This window comes from Aotus nancymaae, unplaced genomic scaffold (genome assembly GCF_030222135.1).
Source record: "Aotus nancymaae isolate 86718 unplaced genomic scaffold, 86718_ANA_hifiasm-v0.15.2.pri h1tg000004l, whole genome shotgun sequence".
NCBI classification, from domain to species: domain Eukaryota; kingdom Metazoa; phylum Chordata; class Mammalia; order Primates; family Aotidae; genus Aotus; species Aotus nancymaae.
Window position 1 is genome coordinate 44,373,612 of NW_026988415.1, and position 24,237 is coordinate 44,397,848.

A 24,237-nucleotide genomic window follows, 5' to 3' on the forward strand; every position below is an offset into this window, starting at 1 on the left:
AATAAGAAATTCCAGAGGGATCATGGCAGATGGGAGGCAAGACTAGATTGTAGCTCCCAGGCGGACAGAGAAGTGTGTGGAAACTCGCATCATGTACTTTTGCTCCAGAACTACTGCAGGAATAAACCAGGAAAGCTGACAGAAACCACAGACCTTCTGAAGGAAGCAGATTGCTCCTGCAGGACCTGGGAGACACCCCAAATACTGTGAGTGCCCAAGCTGTGGAACTGCAAAAGGGGGATCATCCATCCCCAAAAACACACCCTCACTGGGGAACCTGAAAGTCTAGATCATGGAAGAAGATTCTGACCTTACCTGGAGCTGAGTCAATTCAGGGAGCTAAGTGAAATACAGGGGTAGAGGAAGCAGGAGGACAAGCCTGTGGGCTCCCTGGGTCCCTTAAAAAGCCATTCATTCTGCCTTGTTTCACAGAAGTCCTTGGGGAGGGCTACCAGAGGTACTGGGAAAAGACCACAGGGAAAAGGAAACCTCCAGCTGAACTCTGTAACAATTCCAACTGAATAGGAAGTCTCCCAGCCAGAACTCAGGGGAGGGTGTGAATCTGGTGTGCAGATGCCACAGGCAGGGAGGCAGGAAAGCCCAGCTTGCTTTTGCAGCTGGGAGGCTGGTAGCCTGGGGCAAATTCTCAGCCCAGCTCACCCATTTCCTGGAAACACACTCGGTGCTGTTGAGGGGACCACAGGAGCCAGACCAGTCTCTTGGGTTGTGTGGGAGCTGGGTGAAGCGTATGACTGCCAGGTTTCCCCTACTTCCCTAACAACTTGCATGACACAGCAGAGGCAGCCATAATCCTCCTGGGAACATAACTCCATTGAACTAGGAACCACATTCCCATCCCCCACAGCAGCTATAGCAGTACCCACCCAAGGGGAGTCTGAGCTCAGACATACCTAGCCCTGCCCCAACCTGATAGTCCTTCCCTACCCACACTGGTAGCTGAAGACAAATAGCATATACTCTTGGGAGTTCCAGGGCCCCACCCACCACCTGATTCTTCCTATACTACCACAGCTGATGCTCTCTTCAAAGCGCTACCTCCTGGCAGGAGGCCAGCCAGCACAAAAATAGTACATTAAACAACCAAAGCTAAGGACCCTCACAGAATCCATTTTAGCCCTCTGCCACCTCCACTGGAGCAGGTGTTGGTATCCACAGCCAAGAGACCTGCAGATGGTTCACATCACAGGACTCTGTGCAGACAACCTGAAGTTCCAGTCTGAGCCTGGTAGACCTGCTAGGTGGCTAGATGCAGGGGAGAGATAACAATCACTATAGCTCAGCTCTTAGGAAATCATATCCCTAGGAAAAGGGGGAGAGTACTACATCAGGAGAACACCCATGGGACAAAAGAATCTGAACAACATCCTTGAGCCCTAGATCTTCCCTCTGACATAGCCTACCTAAATGAGAAGGAGCCAGAAAAACAATTCTGGTAATATGACAAAACAAGGTTCTTTAGTACGCCCCAAAAAATCACACTAGCTCACCAGCAATGGATCCAAGCCAAGAAGAAATCCCTGATTTACCTGAAAAAGAATTCAGAAGGTCAGTTATTAAGCCAATCAAAGAGGCACCAGAGAAAGGTGATGTCCAATTCAAGGAAATTAAAAAAAAAAAATGACACAAGAAATGAGGGGAGATATCTTCAGTGAAATAGCATAAATAAAAAACAATCAAAACTTCAGGAAATAATGGATGAACTTACAGAAATGCAAAATGCTCTAAAAAGTCTCAGCAATAGAATCAAACAAGCATAAGAAAGAACTTCAGAACTCAAAGACAAGGTTTTCAAGGTAACCCAATCCAACAAAAACAAAGAAAAAAATAATAAGAAAAAATGAACAAAGCCTCCAAGAACTCTGGAATTATGTTAAATGACTAAACCTAAAAATAGTCCATGTTCCCAAGGAAGAAGAGAAATCTAAAAGTTTGGAAACATATTTGGGAGAATAATTGAAGAAAACTTCCCCAGTCTTGCTAGGAACTTAGACATACAAATACAAGAAGCTCAAAGAACAACTGGGAAATTCATCTCAAAAAGATCATTACCCAGGCAAATTGTCATCATGCTATCTAAAGTTAAGATGAAGAAAAGAATCTTAGCTGTGAGGCAAAAGCACCAGGTAACCTATGTAGGAAAACTTATCAGATTAACAGCAGATTTCTCAGCAGAAACCCTACAAGCTAGAAGGGATTGGGTCCCTATCTTTGCCTCCTTTATTAAAACAATGATCAGCCAAAATTTTTGTATCCAGTGAAACTAACCTTTATAAATGAAAGAAACAGTCTTTTTCAGATGAACAAATGTGGAAAGAATTTGCCAATACCAAGCCAGCACTACAAGCAATGCTAAAAGGAGCTCTAAATCATGGAAACACATCAAAACAGAACCTCTTTAAAGCATAAATCTCACAGGACCTACATAACAAAAATACAATTTGAAAAAAAAGCAAGGTATACAGGAAACAAATAGGACAATGAATGGAATAGTATCCCACTTCTCAATACTAATCTTTAATATAAATGGCCTAAATGCTTCACTTAAAAGACACAGAATTGCAGAATGGATAAGAATTCACCAACCAACTATCTGCTGCCTTCAAGAGACCAACCTAACACATAAGGACTCATATAAATTTAAGGTAAAGGGGTGGAAAAAGACATTCCATGCAAATGGACACCAATGAGCAGGAGTAGCTATTCTTATGTCAGACAAACAAAATTTAAAGCAACAGCAGTTAAAAATGACAAAGAGGGGCATTATATAACAATAAAAGGCCTTGTCTAATAGGAAACTATCACAATCCTAAGTATATATGCACCTAACACTGGAGCTCCCAAATTTATAAAACAATTACTACTACACCTAAGAAATGAGGTAGACAGCAACACATTAATAGTGGGGGACATCAATACTCCATTGACAGCAATAGATAGGTCATCAAGACAGAAAGTCAACAAAAAAAACAATGGACTGAAACTACACCCCAGAACAAATGGACTTAACATATATTTACAGAACATTCCATCCAACAACCACAGAATATACATTCTATTTAACAGTGCATGGAACTTTCTCCAAGATAGACCATATGATAGGCCCCAAAACAAGCCTCAATAAATTTAAGAAAACTGAAATTATATCAAGCACTCTCTCAGACCACAGTGGAATAAAACTGAAAATCAACTCCAAAAGGAACCTTCAAAACCATGCAAATACATGGAAATTAAATAACCTGCTCCTGAATGATTATTGGGTCAAAAACGAAATCAAGATGAAAATTAACAAATTCTTCAAACTGAATGACAGTAGTGACATAGACTATCAAAACCTTTGGGATACAGCAGATGCAGTGCTAAAAGGACAGTTCATAGCCCTAAACACCTATATCAAAAAGTCTGAAAGAGCACAAACAGACAATCTAAGGTCACACCTCCAGGAATTAGAAAAAGAAGAACAAACCAACCCCAAACCTAGAAGAAGGAAGTAAATAAAGATCAGATCAGAGCTAAACAAAATTAAAGCTAGGAAAAACAATACAAAAAATAAAGATAAAGCAAGCAAAAAGCTGGTTCTTCGAAAAGATAAATAAAATTGATAGACCATATGCAAGATTAACCAAGAAAAGAGAGAAAATCCAAATAAGCTCAATTAGAAACAAAACAGGAGATATTACAACTGGCACCAGAGAAATACAAAAGAACATTGAAGGCTACTATGAACACCTTTATGCAAATAAACTAGATAACCTAGAAGAGGAGATGGATAAATTCCTGGAAATATACAACCCTCCTAGATTAAACCAGGAAGATACAGAATCTCTGAACAGACCAATAACAAGCAGCAAGATTGAAATGGTAATTTTAAAATTGCCAACAACAAAAAAAGTCCAGGACCAGATGGATTCATAGCTTAATTCTATCAGACATTCAAATAATAATTGGTCTCAATCCAATTGACACTATTCTAAAAGACAGAGAAAGAGGGAATCCTCACTAAATCATTCTGTGAAGCCAGTATCACCTTAATACCAAAACCACGGAAGGGCATAACAAAAAAAGAAAACTACAGGCCAATATCCCTGATAAACATAGATGTAAAAATCCTTGGCCAGGCGTGATGGCTCATGCCTGTAATCTCAACACTTTGGGAGGCCAAGGCAGGTGGATCAATTGAGGTTGGGAGTTTGAGACCAGCCTGGCCTACATGGTGAAACCCCATATCTACTAAAAATACAAAAATCAGCCAGGTGTGGTGGTGTACGCTTGCAATCCCAGCTACCTGGGAGGCTAAGGTGGGAGGATCACTTCAACTTGGGAGGCAGAGGCTGCAGTAAGCCAATATCACGCCACTGTACTCCAGTCTGGGCAACAACAGAGTGAGACTCTATCTCAAAAAAAAAAAATCCTCAACAAAATACTAGCAAACTGAATCCAACAACATATCAAAAAGGTAATTCACCATGATTAAGTAGGTTTCATACCAGGGATGCAGGCATGGTTTTACATACACAAGTCATAAATGTGATATATCACATAAACAAATTTAAAAACAAAAATCACATGATCATCTCAGTAGACACAGGAAAAACATTTGACAAAATCCAGCATCCCTTTATGATTAAAACTCTCAGAAAAACTGGCATACAAGGGGCATAACTCAATGTAATAAAAACAGTCTATGACAATAATTAGTCTAACAACTTTTGAACCTTGTGATCAATCTTAACATCATAAGAGAAGAAACAATTAGATACAGTTAACCTCCTTCTGGTATAATGCTATAGGAATAAACACTACCATATAGTAGGTACTTCCGCCAAAAAATCTGAATTGGATCAAGACTATAAATCTAATACAAATTTAAAGGAAAAAAGTTGCCAGTGGAACATAATAAACAACACAATGAGGATATAAGTCAGCAAAATCCATAAAGCAAATTCCACAGGGCAAAATATCTTAAGCAAATAAATTGGAAGGTGTGATGGTTAATTTTATGTGTTAACTTGACTGAGCAACAAGGGGCCCAGATATTTGGTCAAACTTTATTCTGGGCTGTGCACAGTGGCTCATGCCTGTAATCCCAGCACTTTGGGAGGCCGAGGCAGGCAGGTCACTTGAGGTTAGGAGTTCAAGACCAGCCTGGCCAACAGCAAAACTCTGTCTCTACTAAAGATACAAAAATTAGCCAGGCATGGGGGCACATACCTGTAATTCCAGCTACTCAGGTGGCTGAGGCAGGAGAATTGCTTGAACCTGGGAGATGGAGGTTGCAGTGAGCCAAGATGGTGCACTATAGCCTGGGCAACAGAGTGAGATCCTGTCTCAAAAAAAAAAAAAGTTATTCTGGGTGTGTCTTTGATGGTGTCTCTGGATGAGATTAACATTTAAATGGGTTAACTGAGTAAAGAAGATTGCCTTCTCTAATGTACATAGGCCTCATCCAATCAATTGAAGATCTGAACAGAACAAAAGACTGACCAGGAGGAATTTCTCGGCCTCATTTCCTGAACTGAAACGTTAGTCTTTTCCTGCCTTTGGACATGAATTCAAATCACCTTTTCTTGTGTCTCTAGCCAGCAGGCTTTTGGCCTGGAATGTACATCATTAACTCTCCTGATTCTTAGACCTTTAGTTTTGAATATGAACTACACCATAGGCTCTCCTGGAAATCAAGTTTGCCTACTGCAGATGTTGAGAAATCTCAACATCTGCATAATTACATGAGCCAATTACTTATAATAAAGCCTTCATAATTACATGACCCAATTACTTATAATAAATCTTTATTACTGTGGTTCAACTTATAATTTTTCAACTTTGTGGTAGTGCAAAACTGATATACATTCTGCAGAAACTATACTTTGAGTATCCATACAACTGTTTTTCACTTTCAGTACAGTATTCAATAAATTACACAAGATATTCAATACTTTATTATAAAACAGACTTTGTATTGAATGATTTTTCCAAGGTGTAGGCTAATGTAAAGATTCTGAGCATGTCTAAGGCAAGTTAGGTTAAGCTATGATGTTCAGTAGGTTAGGTGTATTAAGTGCATTTTTGACTTACGATATTTTCAATTTAGGATAGGTTTAATGGGATATAACTCCGTAATAAGTCAAGGACCCTGTGTGTGTGTGTGTGTGTGTGTGTGTGTGTGTGTGTGTGCATGTGTACACACATATAGGCATATCTCATTTTATTGTACTTTGCTTTATTGGACTTCACAGATATTGCATTTTTTATGAACAGAAATTTTATGGCAACCCTGCATCAAGCAGATCTATTGGCACCATTTTTCCAATAGCATGTGCTCACGTTTTATTTCTATCATATTTTGGCAATTCTCACAGTACTTCAAACTTTTTCATTATTATTGTAATAGCTGTTGTGGTGATCTGTGAACAGTGGTCTTTGATGTTACTGTTATAATTGTTTTGGGGCATCACAAACTACACCCATCTAAGATGACTAACTTAATTGGTAAATGTATGTGCTCTGACTGCTTCACTGACTGGCTGCTCCTCAGTTTCTCTCCCTGTCCTCAGGCCTCCCTACTTCCTGAGACACAACAATATTGAAATTGGGCTATTATATTAACCCTATAATGGCTTTGAATGTTCAAGTGAAAGGAAGTGTCCCATGTCTCTCACTTTAAAACGAAAGCTAGAAATATTTACGCTCAGTGAGCAAGGCATGCCAAAAGTCAAGATAGGCCAAAATCTAGGCCTCTTGCACCAAACAGCCAAGTTGTCAATGCAAAGTAAACATTTTTCAAGGAGATTTAAAGTGCTACTCCAGTGAACACAGGAATGAAAAGAATGCAAAACAGCCTCATTGCTGATATGGAGAAAGTTTTAGTGACCCAGATAGAAGATCAAACCAGCCACGACATTCCCTTAAGCCAAAGTGTAATCCAGAGCAAGGCTCTAACTCTATTCAATGCTATAAAGGCTAAGAAACATGAGGAAGCAGCAGAAGAAAAGTGTAGCCAGAAGAAAAATTGGAGCTAGCAAAGGTTGGTTCATGACGTTTAAGGAAAGAACCCATCTCCACAACATGGAAGTACAAGGTGAAGTAGCATGTGCTCATGTAGAAGCTGCAGCAAATTATCCAGAGAAATAGGTAAAATAATTGACAAGGATTGCTATACTAAACAAAATATTTTCAATGTAGAGAAAATAGTTTTATAGTGAAAAAGATGTCATGTAGAACTTCCATAGCTAGAAAGTAGAAGACAATGCCTGGCTTCAAAACTTCAAAGGACAGACTGAGTTGTTTTTTTTAGGGGCTAATGAAGCTAGTGACTTAAAATTGAAGCTAATGTTCAATTACCATTCTGAATATCCTAGGGCCCTTAAGAATTATGCTAAATATACTCTGCCTGTACTCTAGAAATAAAACAAGCCTAAACAATAGCACCTCTGTTTTCACCATAGTTTACTGAATACTTTAAGCCCACTATTGAGGCCTACTGCTTAATGACTCCTCTGGCAGACCCAGGCAAAGTAAATGGAAAAATATTCTAGAAAAAATTCATCATTTTACATGCCATTGAGAACATTGTGATTCATAGGAAAAGGTCAAAATATCAACATTAACAAGAATTTGGAAGAAGTTGATTCCAGCCCTCATGGATGACTTTGAGGTTTAAGACCTCAGTGGAAGTGTAACTACAGATGTGGTGGAAATAGCAAGAGAACCAGAATTAAAGTAGAGCCTAAAGATGTGACGGAATTGCTGCAATCTCATGATCAAACCTGAACAGATAAGGAGTTTTTTCCTCTGGAGGAGCAAATAAAGTGGTTGCTTGAGATGGAATCTACTCCTAGTGAAGATGCAGTGACCATCATTGAAATGACAACAAAAGGTTTAGAATATTATATAAACTTGATAAAGCAGTGGCAGGGTTTGAGAAGATTGACTATAATTTTGAAATAACTTCAACTTTGGGTAAAACGCTATCAAATAGTATCACATGCTTAGGAAGAAATCTTGTGAGAAGAGTCAATGGATGCAACAAACTTCATTTTTGTCTTATCTTAAGAAATTATTAGAACCATGCTAACTTTCAGCAACCACCACCCTGATATGTTAGCCAACAACAGCAACAAGGCCCTCTACCAACAAAAAGATAATGATTCACTGAAGGCTCAGATGAAGCAATAAAGTATTTTTAAATTAAGGTAAGTACACCATTTTTATAGACATAATGCTATTGCATATTTAACAGACTACAGTAGTGTAAACATAACTTTTATATGCAGTGGGAAACCATAAAATTCATGTGACTTGCTTAATATGATATTTGCATTACTGCAGAGGTTTGCAACTGAACCTGCAATATCTCTGCAATGTCTGTCTGTGTGTGTGTGTGTGTGTGTGTATATCTACACATACACATATACATACATACATATATATGAGTGTGTGTATGTGTATATATATGAGTTGTTCTGTTTCGTTGGAGAACTCTGACTAAGGTTCTGAATGCTGAAAAAAAGGATGGACCTTCTTTGAATTAAAAGAGACTTAACACTTTGTAGAAATTACAATTAAAACTAGGAAAAGATACTACCACATGCTCACCAGAACAACAAAAATGGAAAAGATGGAAAATATCACGTGTTGGTGAGGACATGGATTAAGTGAAACACTCACACACTGCTGGTGGGAATACAGATTGAAAAAAAAACACTTTAACAAACTGCTTGGTAGTATCTATGGTGCCACACACAGACATACCCTATGACTCAGAAATGCTATTCTTTGGTATACGCCTGAGAGAGATGAAAATATATGCCCATCCATTAGACACAAACAAAAATGTTCATACCATCATTACTCATGATAAGTTAAAAACTGGAAAATACCCAAGTTCCTATAACAGATAACTATATTGTGAAATATCCAAACAATATAATACTTTACAGCAACAAGAATGAATAATCTACAACTATAAACAACAACAAATGTTAATCTCACACACATATGTTGATTGAAGGGAGCCAGACGCAAGAGAGTCCATGCCGTATGATTCCGGTAATATTTCTTCTAACCTCCTGATAAAGCTTGAGGAAGGAGAAGAATATCAACAACCCATTTCTTTTTCTTTTATGTTACTTACTGTCCTCTTATGTTATGTAGCTTAACCTCAGAGAAGCAAAGCAAGTTTCTTCTTAGCCCTTTAAAATTGAACAACTGCACATAAGATCAAAGGCTCATACTATGTCTGGTGGACAGACAACTGGGTGTGAGTGATTTAGAGAAGAATCATACATGGATGCTCAGTCTGCACAAAATTCCACAGTAGTCACTGAGTCACCATGGTAACCATGCTGGCTGAGGAAAGGTGGAAAAAACGCAAAGAATAATCACTCTGATTTGGTTCATAAAATGTGCGAGGAATTGAAAGGGACTGATGTGACCACATTAACATTCCTTAAGTGTTCCTAACAATAGACGCTCATCACAACTTCAGTGATATAAACATATATGTGCATGTACATACACTGATATATACACATGCTCTCTCTCTCCCTCCCTCTTACCACCAAAGAACTCAGGATTCATCAGGTAAGGAAGAAAAGGAAGAAAAACACAATTGAACTGATTCAATTCTAACCACAAATATAAAATTGGAAGTATTATAACTATTATTTTATAGATGGATCTTTCTAGAGTTGACGTGTAGATTGTCTCTAGGCCTTTTTTTTCCTCATCTTGAGTTGGATGACTCAGTTTTGTTATGATGTCCGTTCTCCCCAAAATGATCCATGCTTTCAATGGAATCCCAGTCAAAATACTAGCATATATTTTTTTTTAGAAATTAACAAGTTGATATTAAAATTCCTGTGGAATTCCCTCAATTTTGTTTTTTTCTGAGAAAGTCTTTAAAAAAAATTAAAATGAGGCTAAAACTGATAGACTGCAAGGAGAATATTACTACATGAATCAAATCGCTAGGAACACCTGCTAACCAACTACATAGTTCAACCACCATCTGGGAGATACATGGGAATGACTTATACAGTCAGAAAAATAGGTATTTATTGTAAATGCATATTAAGATCAAATTCTTTCTTCAGTGTGGCTAATTCATTGCTTTCAAAGCAGGCATCACTTAGATGGGTGTCAAGGGCTACTTCAAATCATGCAGCTGCTGATGAAAGGAAATTCCACCCACTAAACCTTTTCCCCACTGATGAGATCCAAGTAGCTTCTTTACTTTTAGGCTATTTTGGGAACCTCACAGGAGCTATTCCACAACATGCTTTTGTTCAGATCTATGAACTCACCATATGCAGGTGTCATATCCTACCAGGGATGTAAGTGCTGCTGGTCTCCTAGGATTGTTGCCCTTTAAATCAGGAGTAGAAGCTTTGGCAGCCATCATGACTCAAATCCTCAGAATCTGCCTCCTTCAGACCTGATATGAGCTCAGACATCCACATGAAGAGCTGCACAAGGAGAGAGAGAACCCAGCAATCACTGTGCTTTATTAGAGTAACTATGTGCCTGGCACCATGCTAGGCACTGGGTTAGTGACCAATGACACTGATACAATTGAGTAGTGATCATAACAATTAGAATGGTCGTCAGTGGATTTCTCACTGGGGCTTTTTTCTTTTCCTTTCCTAATCTATCTTCTAATAACAACATTGAAAAGGAATGAAGCCGAGTGTGGTGGCTCACGCCTGTAATCCCAGCACTTTGGGAGGTCGAGGCAGGTGGATCACGAGGTCAGGAGTTTGAGACCAGGCTGACCAAGATGATGAAACCCCATCTCTACTAAAAATACAAAAATTAGCCAGGCATAGAGGTATGTGCCTGTAATCCTAGCTACTCAGGAGGCTGAGTCAGGAGAATTGCTTGAACCCAGGAGGCAGAGGTTGCAGTGAGCTGAGATCATGCCTTGCACTCCAGTCTGGGCTACAGAGCAAGACTTCATCTCAAAAAAAAAAGAAAAGAAAAGAAAAGAAAAGGAATGAAAAGTAACTTCAGTTCACACAGGCATTCCTGATTCTGCAATAACCACAGGGCTATGGGCTTGCATTTGTGTTATCAAAATCCTGGTTGCAGCAACCCTGTATGTGAGCATTCTTATCCCCATTTTACAGAGGGAGAAGCTGAGGTCAAAGAGAGTCATTACCAGTCTCATCCTCCCACGCCTGGCCTTTACATGGAAAGTAGCTCCAGGACACCCTGGAGCAATACACAACACTCAATGGGGTGAGAAGAGTCCTATATCTCTCTAATTCATGAGAGAGCCGGGCTACTGAGTCCCGAAGTGAGAATGACGCAACTTGGTTCTGGGATCCCTTCAACTCCCCAAACCCCAGGGCAGTTCAGCCCCTACCATGGGGCACCCACACCCTAGCTGAGTCCCAAACACCTGATGGCAGGACCTTGCTCTCATAGCCATATTCTTCTAGGTCTTCTGCTCTATTAAAAGATGCAGAAGCCCTATAATGACTTCAGGTTTCTATGGCAACTGTGATACACTGACTTGTCCTGTATACCTCACATGCCTTTGCATAGTTCCTTTGCCTATAGCTGAAAGCAAAATACATTCACACTTTAGACCACCATCTGAGAAAGCATACTCACTAGAGGAACTAGGCTGGGATCCAGGCAATTGGGGGAACTCTGCCAGGTTTGGTAGCAGAAAGCAGGTCCCAGTGATCAAAAATTTGTTTAAAAGTAACAATAGAGGAGTATCACCAGCATCCAGAGATCCAGGAGGACCCCAGAGCTCTTAGTGATGAGCTAGCCCTCTGAGAGTGAATGTGCAAAAGTCACACATCATGCTAAGTGCTTAGTCATCTGTGGCGGAAAACTAGACTGTCTATAATCATATTTATGACTAAAATGATCTAAATGATCTAAAATACCATAAAATGTCATTTAAGGAATCTCAAATTTATTTCATGTAAGCAGGCCTATAATAATATCATTTGGTAGGCAGACATCTAGTCAATTCAGTAATACATTGGGTTATCCTAGAAAATTTTTATCCTACATTTTTGATACTTTTTCCATGTAGAGAGACATCCATGGGAAAAAAACACATGTGGCGTCTCTACACTCTCACTCCTCTATTACAGGAATGACTTAACTGACTGATGAGTTTGAAAGGAGAAGCAGGTTATTCAACCCAGGTCCTCTCCCTTCAAAACTTTAAATAGTAAGCTGCCCTTCAGGGGCAATCAGAATGATTGCTCTGTCCTCAGGGATGGGTCTTACAATAGGCCTACAGCTCTACTCCCCTTCTGTGCCTCACTTGCTCCTCAACTATTTCTGTGGTCTTGCTTCACAATGCTTTCGTGTTTAAGAAGCCCCTAAAATACCTTCTTAGTCTGAACTCTAAACCAACTAAAAAAATCACAGAAAAGTAGTAAGTACGATACGTTGACTTTATTCCTCGTAAAAGTAATATTGGAGAATATAACTTAGATTTACTGCTACATGGGCTTTCTACGAATGAACCCCAGAACTGGACAGATTAGTCCATCCAGCACTGCTGCATTGGGACAGTCACAAAGGGCAAGGACTGCAATGAACAGTTAACCACGTGCTGTCTCCTGAAGGAGCCCTGATTATGTGTGCCCAAGGAAAGTAAACACCTTGCCAAGGGCTATCCCTGTAGGAGGAGAAAGTATTTCAGGACACCTTCTTTGAGAAACAGTTCATGAGAGATAGATACCCCTTGTCTCAATAGCATATTCATCAAGCAACCTGCTGAAGATATAATTTTCCATATGGCTTGGGAGTAGTTTGTAGTAACAGCCTCTGAATTCCTTAAAATGAGTGATTGCAGTGGAAGCTCCCTTTATGGAGGGGGATTGGAATTAGGTTCTAAATTCTAAGAGTGGGTTGAAAATCATATACTATGAAATTTTTCCTTGAAATTCCTTCAAGAAGGAATTGAGGAAATGTTCATTATTCAACACTGACCCATAAACTTACGCAGATTATGGCAAAATTTATAACAAAGTCCTATCAAGGCTTTAAGGCTAAGAGAATCTCTATAAATTCCAATATAATAGATTACAGAAAAAGAGGGAAAGTTCACCAAATCCATATGTTTTGGGCCAGGTGCAGTGGCTCATGCCTGTAATCCCAGCACTTTGGGAAGCTGAGGCAGGCGGATCACCTGAGGTCAGAAGTTCAAGACCAGCTTGGCCAACATGGTGAAACCCTGTCTCTACTAAAAATACAAAAATTAGTGAGCATGGTGGTGTGCACCTGTAGTCTCAGCTACTTGGGAGGCTGGGGCAGGAGAATCACTTGAACCCAAGAGGCAGAGGCTGCAGTGAGTTGAGATAGATAGTACCACTGTACCCTAGCCTGGGCAACAGAGTGAGACTCCATCTCAAAAAAAACAAAAACAAAAACATGTTTTGGATATTCATTTCTACTTAACAAAACATCCCAAACAACAGCCATTTATTATCTGTCAGGATTCTCTGTGTTGACTAGGCTCAGCTGGGTGATTTCTGCTCAATGTGGTGTCTGTTATCAGGAACTGCAATCATCTGAATAAAAGCTTACTCACATGGATGATGACTGATGCTGGCATCTGCTGGGAGCTCAGCTGGGGCTACTGTGTAGAGCACCTTGGTTCAATACAGAGTCTTCCATGGGAAGGGTAGAAAGATAAAATAGAGTATATCTAGGTAAATCTGAATGTTTTAGTATATATAATTTTGTTTATCTGAAGTTCAAATTCAACTAGTCATACTGTTTTGTTTTAAATCTGGAAAGTCTAAGGTATGGATGACCCTGTGAATCAGTAAGTTTAATGACCATCTGATATGATTCTTCCAATGGGAAACGTCTGGCAAAAACAAGCAGATCAGATTGTGGAAAAAAAAGACAAAAGCTGGTAATACCTGGTGTTTCTGGAATAAAGGGATAATGAACACTTGGATACATTGTTGGTGCCAAACTGGTGTATACATTTTTTTGAGGTGTATACATTATTACAACTTCATAACTTGAATGGCCTTCAATACAGAAGTCCTATTTCACCAACAAAGGAGTTTCAGGTGAGGGTTTAGAAAGGGATCCCAAAGTGATTCTGACCTGCAATGTGGTTAAGGAAGCTTGGGTGAGGGGACAGGTTAGAAGTCATATGAACTTTTGGCCCCAAAGAGGAAAGATAGCTAATATTTATGAAGCCGATTTTTAACCAAGCCTAGTGCTACATTCTTCACGTTAGTTGGAATCAATCCACACAACAGCCCTACAAGTGAGGTATTGCTATTTTCTCCTCACAGATGTATGTGATTACAAAGCACATATTCCTTACCAGAGAAGGATGGCAAAGACATTGCTCACCGCGCCTACTGCCAGAGCCAGGAATAGAATCTGTCAATGTGGGCACCCTGAGGTGCTGGTGGCATTTCCAGCAAGGATCCAAGTTTGGTGTCCCTTCCCCTTGCCTCAGGAATGGTTTGCAGCACAGCTAGAAGCAGAAGCTTCAGACATGAAGTCAGTATGTCTTCCATCTTTTATGAAAATTTTAGGAAAGTATTGGGCTGCTTATTATCTTGTAGGAAATGGAGGACCTCTGAGGACACAGAGAAGGAAGAGCAAAAGAGATTTCTCCCAGACAGGGATGAGGTCAGAGGTCTACAGGTCCCTCTAGGAGTAGGAACATGGGGACTGCTCCATATCAAAGCTTGCAGTGATTCCTGGATGGTCCACCTAAAGTGGGTATCCAGCATGAGACCGATTTTTCTGTTTGGATCAAAGGACAGATAACAGTAGAAGTATTTTTCTTTCTTATTTCTTGTATGCGTGATGCTCTGGCATCTGAGGCCTTGCTAACTGGGGAGGGACTGCTCCTTCCAAGGTTAGCTAATTCCTAGTCCTAACAAAGAACTCACTTAAGGAATACACCTTTTATATGCAAACTAATCCAGAGCACCTACACATACACACTCACATCTCCTCTACTGGACTCTTATACTCCAGGCCAATAGTACCCTCCCTAATCATACCAGAGTCTGATTCTGTCAGGTGCATTTGAACCAGAGAAACTCTATTCTGAATAGGGGCTGAGTAAAATAAGGCTAAGACATACTGGGCTGTATTCCCAGAAGGTCAAGGCATTCTTAGTCACAGGATGAGACAGGAGGTCATAAAGACCTTGCTGATAAAACAGTCGAAGTAAAGAAGCTGGCTAAAATCTAACAAAACCAAAATGGCTATGAAAGTGACCTCTGGTTGTCCTCACTACTCATTATATGCTAGTTATATTGCATTAGCATGCTAAAAGACACTCTCGCCAGCACCATGACAGTTTACAAATGCCATGAAAACATCAGGAAGTTACCCTATATGGTCTAAAATGAGGAGAAACCTTCAGTTCTGGGAATTGCCCATAGCTTTCCTAGAAAACTCATGAACAATCCACCCCCTTGTTTAGCATATAATCAAGAAATACCCATAACAATGGGCAACCAGCATCCCTAGGGGCTCCTCTGCCTATGGGGTAGCCATTCTTTTATTCTCCTACTTTCTTAATAAACTTACTTTCACTTTACTTTATGGACTTATCTCAAATTCTTTCTTGAATGAGATTGAAGAACCCTATCTTGGGGTCTGGATCAGGACTTCTTTCCAGTAACAACTGCAGACAACTTAGGACAGTCCCTGTATCCCAGAACCTGCTGAAATTATTTTGAGTAGTCAGTCCTAAGCCTACTTACCCTGCCTTGTCTGTCATTTATCACGGAAAACCACAGTAAAGTCTTTTACCATGTTAACCTCCTGCACCCTCTGCCTCCTGCCTAAATTGGCGTACTCTGCATGGACTTGCGTGGAATGGAGAGTGCCTCCTCTTGGGAACTTTGAGTAATAAACCATCTCCTTAATGGCAGCTGTCTCCTGATCCCGTGGCCTCACTATCCTAAATAATAACAAAATCTACATTGTAAAACAATGCCTCAGGAAGAGGGGACTTAAAGGCTCTGAATCAGCTAGGAAAATGGGCAGCTCTCCCCTGAGCCATGTGGACAGATCAGTAATGACTGCCAAGGCTCTTCCTGCTGTATCAGGAGGCTAAATTCACACAAGTGTAACTGTTTCCTCAAAAAGCATAAAAATTTAACATTGCTGTACTGTACTGTCTAATTGAACTGTACAATCTTTTTATTAATATGCATCCCAACCAACTATGAGAAGAGAGCACCTGCTTTTACAGATCTGAACAAATGATAAGTTTCACAAGACTTTTTAAGTATTTGCTGATCTGATATCCTGGCGTTATAATGTTAGATTCCTTTTCATTTTTTCTGTCGCGTTTTTAAATAAATGACATAGTTTACATTTATGCCTCAGAATATATCATAGAATAATTATTGAGTTTAGAAATAAACCCTGATGACTGATAGTATGTGTTTATACCACATCCCATTTAAATGGAAAATTTAGGTGAAAAGAACATCATACACTAATGAGGAAGAATGAATTGGTAAAACCTCTTTGCAGAGACATTTGGCAACATCTACGAGAAAAGAAAATGAGGCCTCCATCAGATGCTACTCTCTTAATTATGGAATGTAAAGAGAATCACGCATGTTTCACCAGAAAAGGTATACAATCATGGTCACGACAACATGGCTAGTCATATCAAAAACAATCCCAAAGTCATCTTATTAGAGAAATCTCAGAAATACTATCTTTAGAGAATGAAAAGCTGGATGACAGCACTAACTTAGCTAAAAGTTTGCAAACAATTGTATGCCTTGTGTAATTCTCTCACAAGTCCATGAGGAAGGCATCATTATTTCCAGTTTAGGGATGACCAACTCAGACTCACTGATGGAGAAATCAATTTTGCAGAGGTTGAGGATGTAACTCTTACTCTCCTCAAAGGACAACACATGGTCTCCCTTTATAGATGATCACCATCTAAGACTTAAACACTTGTAGTTTTATATGTTGCTAGGATTGTGCCCTTATGGGTACTCACTCAACAACCTCTCTCTCTTTGAAGAAGCTGATGGTGCAGATGACATCCCAGTGCAAGGTCCTGTTGGTGGTAATGGGTCTAGTATGAGGGTCAAGGGCTTGTGAATCCTACTTCCTTTTCATCTTCACTCTCTCTTCATTTGAGATTCAATGGGAGACTGCTTTTCCAATATCAATCTAGAAGATCAAACAAGGGAGCAGAAAATGACAAGGAATTAAATAAAATAGTTCAATGAGCTTTTTCAGTCTCCCTCAATCCTTCAGCAAAGTTATCCTGCAACACAGAAATGGCCGCAATGCTTCATTCATAATGTTCTACTCCTTCCTGCTCCATTTCCCGGTGGTCTTTGTGGCAGTCATGCTGTTTGGATTAGGTGACAGTCATCATTTCTCTGAGAGGGAAGGAAAAGGTGGGCTAGGACAAATATTTGTTGAAGTCCTACTAGATGCCATCTACTCTGTACAGGATTTCTCATTTACCCCACAGAACAGTTCTGTGAGGAAGGCATCGTGAGTTCCTTTTACAGATGACCAAGAACAGGCTGACAGGGGCTAAGAAAGGATTCCAGCGTCATACATCAAGTAAGAGACAGGAATGAAGTTATAGCTTTTGCCCTCATCACAATGTCCATGGATTCTCAACATAGGAGGTATTGTCCCCAAGGGGCTGAAAACTGATTCTGGAGGGTAGTGGGATGGTAGACATTACAATGGTTTGTGGCACCACAATGAACCACATAGCACAAATTTCATGTTTCAGGCAGGAAGGAGCTAATGAGGAAAAAAATGAATGTCTAAAAAGCCTCCTTTGGATCACAGTAATGAAAGAAAGTTAAGAAACATTGCATGAACTCAGGGACTTTTGTGGATGATGAGCCACCAAGGCTTAGGAACTAGTCATTTTACACTCCCTCATAGATGCTCACTCAACAACCCCTCTTGGTGATGATGAGGATAATGATGATGAAAGTGAAATCCTGCCCCTAGGGCCAAGAGACCTGTGTATGGGAACCATGTGAACTGACTGTCTTTTAAGATGGCAGACAGGGGCTCAGTCAGACAACAGGTATTTCTTCTGTGAGAGATGGTATTAATGTTCTAAAAGCTAATGTAAACATATCATACTCTAAGTTGTATATCATTTAACCTTAAACTTCATCCAAGTAACCTATTGTGAAATCCATAGTTTAGGTCAGGTTATAGGAAGTTAGGAGAGGTTAAGCAATCGGGGTAACTATGTTGTTAATGCCTACTCAGTAATAAAACCCGAAATTTCATCAAAGCTTTGTGCCCTGAGGCTGCCAGGAATCTGAGTGTTCAAATCTACCTGGCACTCATATTCCAGTCTGCACCACAGATACCAAGATGTTGGAGTTTCTATTGTGATGCATTTGTTCAATAAAATATCCAAGCCTTTAACATAGGTATACATGAATCCATACCAATATAAATACAAGTTTGAATTTTTTTTCTCATATGACCCAGCGATTCCATTCCTAGGTACACACCCAAGATCAACACGTCTACATAAAAAATTGTGTACAAATGTATATAGCAACCTTATTTGCAATAGCCCAAAACTGGAAACAACCCAAATGTTCACTAATTGATGAATGTGTTTAAAATGTGATATATTATGATTATTCTTTGCCAATAAAAGGAATGAAGTATGGATATGTCACAATATAGATAAACCTTCAAAACATATGTGAAGTGAAAGAAGACATATGCAAAAGACCAAATATTATATGATTATATTTACATGAAATTTCTGGAGTAAAGAAATCCACAGAGACACCCAGCATATCTGTGGTTTGAGGCTCGGGGTGGGAGCAAGGATTTATTGCATTCAAGCATGATGGGACTTTTTGGAGTGATGGAAATGTCTAAAACTTGATTATGGTATGGCTGAACAACTCTATACATTTAATAAAATTCATCAAATTATACCCTTTAAATGTGTAAATTGTATTGTCTCTAAGTTTAGCTGCAAGAAAGCTGTTAAAAAATATGCTATTGATCTGTTCTTCTGTTGTACCACAGTAACTACTAAACATTTTCATACAAAGGCTTTGATGTACTGGCTTCATATAAACATGAATATATATAACTGTTGCTATATCCCAATCTGCTAACCCTTTCCTGTGTTCCTTCAAGCAATGACTGTCCCCTTTCCCCTCATGCTACCTTGAGTTTTACTTGTGTGCAAAATTTGATAACTCCTGATCACTTCCACATCCTTCAATTAATTACGGCAGTGGCTTGAGAGTTGATCCATGACAAAGTCCAGAGCCTGCCCTATGTGACTAGATGTCAATATTACTAGTTTCTTCATTCCTCTGTGGCCACATGATTCTACTTGGGGAGCCTAAATGGAACTACCTTTATGAGTATCAGTATGGCAATACCTAGCAAAGGGTTACGTAGGTACACACCCTTTGCACCAAGAATTCTCTTTTAGAAGTTTATCTTCACTGGGTGCAGTGGCTCACGCCTGTAATCCTAGCACTTTGGGAGGCCAAGTTGGAAGGATCACAAGGTCAGGAGTTTGAGACCCGTCTGGCCAACATAGTGAAACCCCCATCTCTAGTAAAAATACAAAAAATTAGTCAGGTATAGTGGTGTGCACCTGTAATCCCAGCTACTCGGGAGGCTGAGGCAGGAGAATCCCGTGAACCTGGGAGGCGGAGATTGCAGTGAGCCAACATTGTGCCACTGTACTCCAGCCCGGACAACAGTGTGATACTCCATCTCAAAAAAAAAAAAAAAAAAGAAAGTGTATCTTCAGGACATAGTGGAAGATGTTGATGAGGATCCAGTAAGGTCTGTCATCCTGATAATTCCCTTCCTTCACTGCAGAGCCTGAATTTTGAGACCAAATGGAACATAAGGCCATAAACGGCCAGAAGGAAGAGGGAAACGTAGTTGTTGGCACACACAAACTTTCTCATACAACAATCATGTTTTGTTATCACAATACCAGAATTCTCCAGGAGGATACATTCTGCTCACCAGTACAAACAGCTACAGGAACTGTGCCCAGAACTGTGATCTTTTGCAGTACACAGACTCTGAAAAGATTTCATCCACAGAATGTCAGTAATAGGAACTATCAGAACACTCTGAATAACATAGAGCTGTAAAACTGATAATATCACATCCATAGGATGGAATTCTAGAAGGTAGCAAAAACAAATTATAATAAAAATAATGATAAAAAATGATTTCTTGCTTATGAGATGAATGATTCACATTATTTTTAATGTGTGGAAAAATATCTATTTTCATACTGTGATATAAGGAATATAAATTAGTAATAGTATTTTGAAGAATATTATTGTTCAAAGGTTCAGGAACTTACAAACAAATGCTCACAAAGATATTTGCATCTATATGAGCATAGTGTTAAGTATACTACTGTTTGTAATAGAAAAAAATAGTATGGGAACTAAATTTTTATAATTAGGATACCAATTAAATAAATTTTAGGGCATCCACATGATGAGATGATACCCAGGCCATTAAAAAAATGAAACTAAAATTTTGTTGTAAGGTTATTTCACATGTTATCACAAAAATATATTTACACAGAAAGGTGATCACAATAACAGTAAAAGTGGGTTACAAAAATCATAAATGGTCTGATTCCATTTTTGCTTATATAGGCTTCTAGGTATTTAACCACGAGTCTCAAAGCATAATCATTAAAATGATCTTTTAGTTCCTCTCACATACATCTTTCTCTTTAACATACTAAAAATCTGCACTTCCTGTTTAGAGGCCCTCAGTATCTTTTTTTGCCAGTGTATGCCACCTTTTATACCCAAACTTCCAGAAAGTTCTATCTTGTAAATTTGGGCCACAGTCCCTCCCTTTCACCATCCAGCTTACCCTAGTTCGGGCTGCAGTTCAGGCTTCTGTTACAAGGTGGCACTAATGCACCTCCATTATCAAACTTCTTTGCAAAGAAGTATATGCAAAAAACAAAAAATACAATACCTCCCTAAAAACCCAGCTTATGAACTTGTATGGAATTATTCAAATGATTCAAATTCTGCCTGAAAAAACTTAAAAGTGCAAAAGAAGACTGTAAAAAAAAATACTCTGGGGCAGCCATATGATGGAACACCAGGTAGCTCTACTGCCCCTTGATAGCTGGGGGCTGGAAGGCATAAGGTGGGGCAGGGCCAGCAGGAGGGACTGACAGAGGAGAGGGGCAGTGGCACAGGGTCTGGACTGCTGTGTTCACAGTGTCCTGGAGACTAATAGAGTTGGGAGGTAGTCTGGAAAGCCTGTACAGATTGGGGTAATGAAGGATGAACACCCTGCTCTCAGGGAGGGACCCCTCTACACTGTGAACACCCCAACCTAACCTACACCGATGAGGTAAGAGATAAATCCATGAATGCGAGGTAGTTTTAGGGTCAAAAGCAAAGGGAAATGCTTTAATATACAGATTTCCAAACAGAGAGGACACAATTTAACCCATTACAGTGAGGCAATAAAGTTATAAAACCAAATGTAAAATGAGATATCTTTTATATATAAATATATAAATGCATGCATATCTATATAAATACCTGCATAAGAAACTTCTGGAAGAATATAATGCAGATAAAAACATTAGAAGGGTTTATTGTTAGGTAGTAGGCTTTGGGGTATTGTTATTCTATTTTCTATTTAATCTTTTTTTATCTATAATAAACATGTATTGTACTTGCAAATACACAAAATGTTAAAATGGCTGGAAAACATGAACCTTCTCTGCCCCAACCACAGAAAAGCCATTCACTGTAGAATAGGAACATGCCTACAGCACAGGAAGGGAGAGGAGATATTGGGGAGTATTCTCCATAGTATTATTGGACATAATTCCCCAAAAATTCAAAACCACACAGATTACTATCAATATTTTAAAATTCTGCCCAGTTAACAGAGAAAATACACGGAACCTCAATTTGTTTTATTTGTTTCATTGTGCTGTGCCCTGATGAAAAGTAAGATTTTTCTTATCATTTGAGAAGCAGCAGCACATGCTGGATAGATGAATTTACTTGGGAGCCACACAGCCTGTGTTCAAATCTAAGCCTTGCCACTTGCTAACTCTGTCTTTGTTGTACCTCAGTTTCCTTGTGTCTAAAGTCAGGTAACAGTAGATCCTTCTCATGTTGTGGTGAGAATTAAATAAATAAGTACAGTTGGCCTTTTGTATCTGTGGATTCTGCATACATGAATTCAACCAACCTCGGACTGAAAATATATTCTGAAAAGAAAATAAAAACAATATGACAATAAAATAACACAAATTTTGAAACCAACTTAGTATAACAACTATTTACATAGGACTTACATTGTATTAGGTATCATAAGTAATCTAGAGATGATTTAAATTATATGGGAGGATGTGCATAGGATATATAGAAATACTACCCCATTTTACATCAAGGAATTTATAGATATATATATACACAATGGAATATTGTATTGTAAATGTATATATGTGTATGTGTGTACACACACACACATAAACACACACACAATGGAATATTATTTTGGCCTTTAAAAAGGAGACCCTACTATTTGTGATAGCATGAATGAACCTGCGGACATTATGCTAAGTAAAATAAGCTAGACACAGAAAAGAATTATGCATGATTTTACTTACATGTAGAAACTAGAATAGTGAAGCTCATAGAAGCATAGAAATATCATTACCAGAAGTGGTGGGGGGAGAGGGGAGAGGTAGTTCAAAGGTATAAAATTAAAGCTACAAAGGATAAATAAGCCTGAAGATCTAATGTGCAGCATGATGAATATAGTTAATAGTAATATAATGTACATTGTTAATTTGGTAAGAGAGTAGGTTTCTAGTGCATTCACAAAAAATGATAGCTATGTGAATAGACAGATATGTTAATGTGCTTCACTATAGTGAAGATAGAAAGTGACATTTCTATCACTTTCTCTTTCCTCTCTCACTCTCTCTCTACGTGTGTGTTTATATACATACATACATATATATATATATACACACATATACATATATATATATTTCATTTTACAAATATAAGTCTTTACTTTTTGAAATGTGATAATCAAGAAAACCCCTGAGGTAATAATTTTAAATTGTACATGGTTTGACAAAAACACATATATACCTACTGTTTTTGGAATATGTACAAAACATACTGCTCGTGGGAGAAGAAGCAGTTTGAAATAATTGCCTAGATATAGTAGGTGTGTGTACTTGCAAATATACAAAATTTTAAAAAGTGTACTTGTATGTGTGTGTGTGTCTATGGCTGAAACACAACATTGTGTGTGTTTGTGTATTTAGGGCTCAAACTCTATCATGCCAAATACACACTCCCAAGTACAGCTTTCTTTACATCTTCAGAGAGGTGCTGGCCTTCCCATCTTGGGGCTTAGAGATTCCAGATAGTGATGAATACACAAGGATCGCTGACAATGTGTGGAAAATTCCAGAAGCTCAGGCTGATAGCCATCAAGCTTAAGTCCCTACTCCCTCCTACCACTCTCGCTGAGTCCCCATCTGAGAATTCTAGAGCTGCAAATACGGGCAAAGGGCATCTATCTCCATTTTGATTTTCCCTTCTTAAAAATTAAAGCTCCTAATTTTTGGGATGATCAAACAGATGTTATTCTTTAGAGTCATTCATGAAACAGTTTGGAGAATGTGTTGCCAGTTCTGTTCAGAAAATTCCTATGTATATTAAAAAGCTAAGCATAAGCTACATTTTATATCCATTCCATATGTTTTGTTCATTGATCCATCTCTTTTAAGACTCGCTCTGTCTCTCATCAGCGTTGGCTGACATGTCTTCACTCTAGAGATGGCCCCTCCCGACAGAAGGCTATTCAAGACCCCAAGACTCCACCTCTGTACTGGCTTCGCAGACCTTCTCCCACTCCCTCTCAGTCATGTCATCTCCATGACTCTGGACGCAGCAGCCCAGACCAGTATCGCTGAATCATGCTCTGAGCTCAGAGGAGACTGTTGCATAGCAACAGAGGCTCAGAGACAAATATAGCCCTTGAAAAAAAAGAGCACTGCCAGGTAATGCTGGCACTATTAAGAAAGTGGATAAAGATAATCACACCTTCAAAACATCCTCAAAAGCAACCCACCTCTCTCCCTGCTAGAGACACCTCCTACCAAGGACCCAGCCTACGTATTCTAGCCCTGTGTGCCAAGCACTCTGTGCTCTG

At 39.1% G+C, this 24,237-nt stretch overlaps 1 protein-coding gene across 7 annotated transcripts in view; it reads right to left on the bottom strand.

Moving 5' to 3' along the window:
• Nucleotides 1-24,237, bottom strand: part of LOC105706448 (ras-related protein Rab-40A-like) — a 136,183-nt gene that overhangs the window by 58,262 nt on the left and 53,684 nt on the right. For 4 of the 7 annotated variants that reach the window (XM_064362170.1, XM_064362178.1, XM_064362184.1 and 1 more), the window contains 6 exons: nucleotides 22,128-22,270; nucleotides 17,009-17,184; nucleotides 13,583-13,661; nucleotides 10,323-10,484; nucleotides 9,010-9,095; nucleotides 5,230-5,341 (listed from right to left, as the gene is read on the bottom strand). The gene's annotated coding sequence lies outside the window, so the exon portion shown is untranslated. The remainder of the gene's footprint in view (nucleotides 1-5,229; nucleotides 5,342-9,009; nucleotides 9,096-10,322; nucleotides 10,485-13,582; nucleotides 13,662-17,008; nucleotides 17,185-22,127; nucleotides 22,271-24,237) is intronic. The other 3 variants (XM_064362175.1, XM_064362168.1, XM_064362190.1) reach the window with 2 other exon arrangements.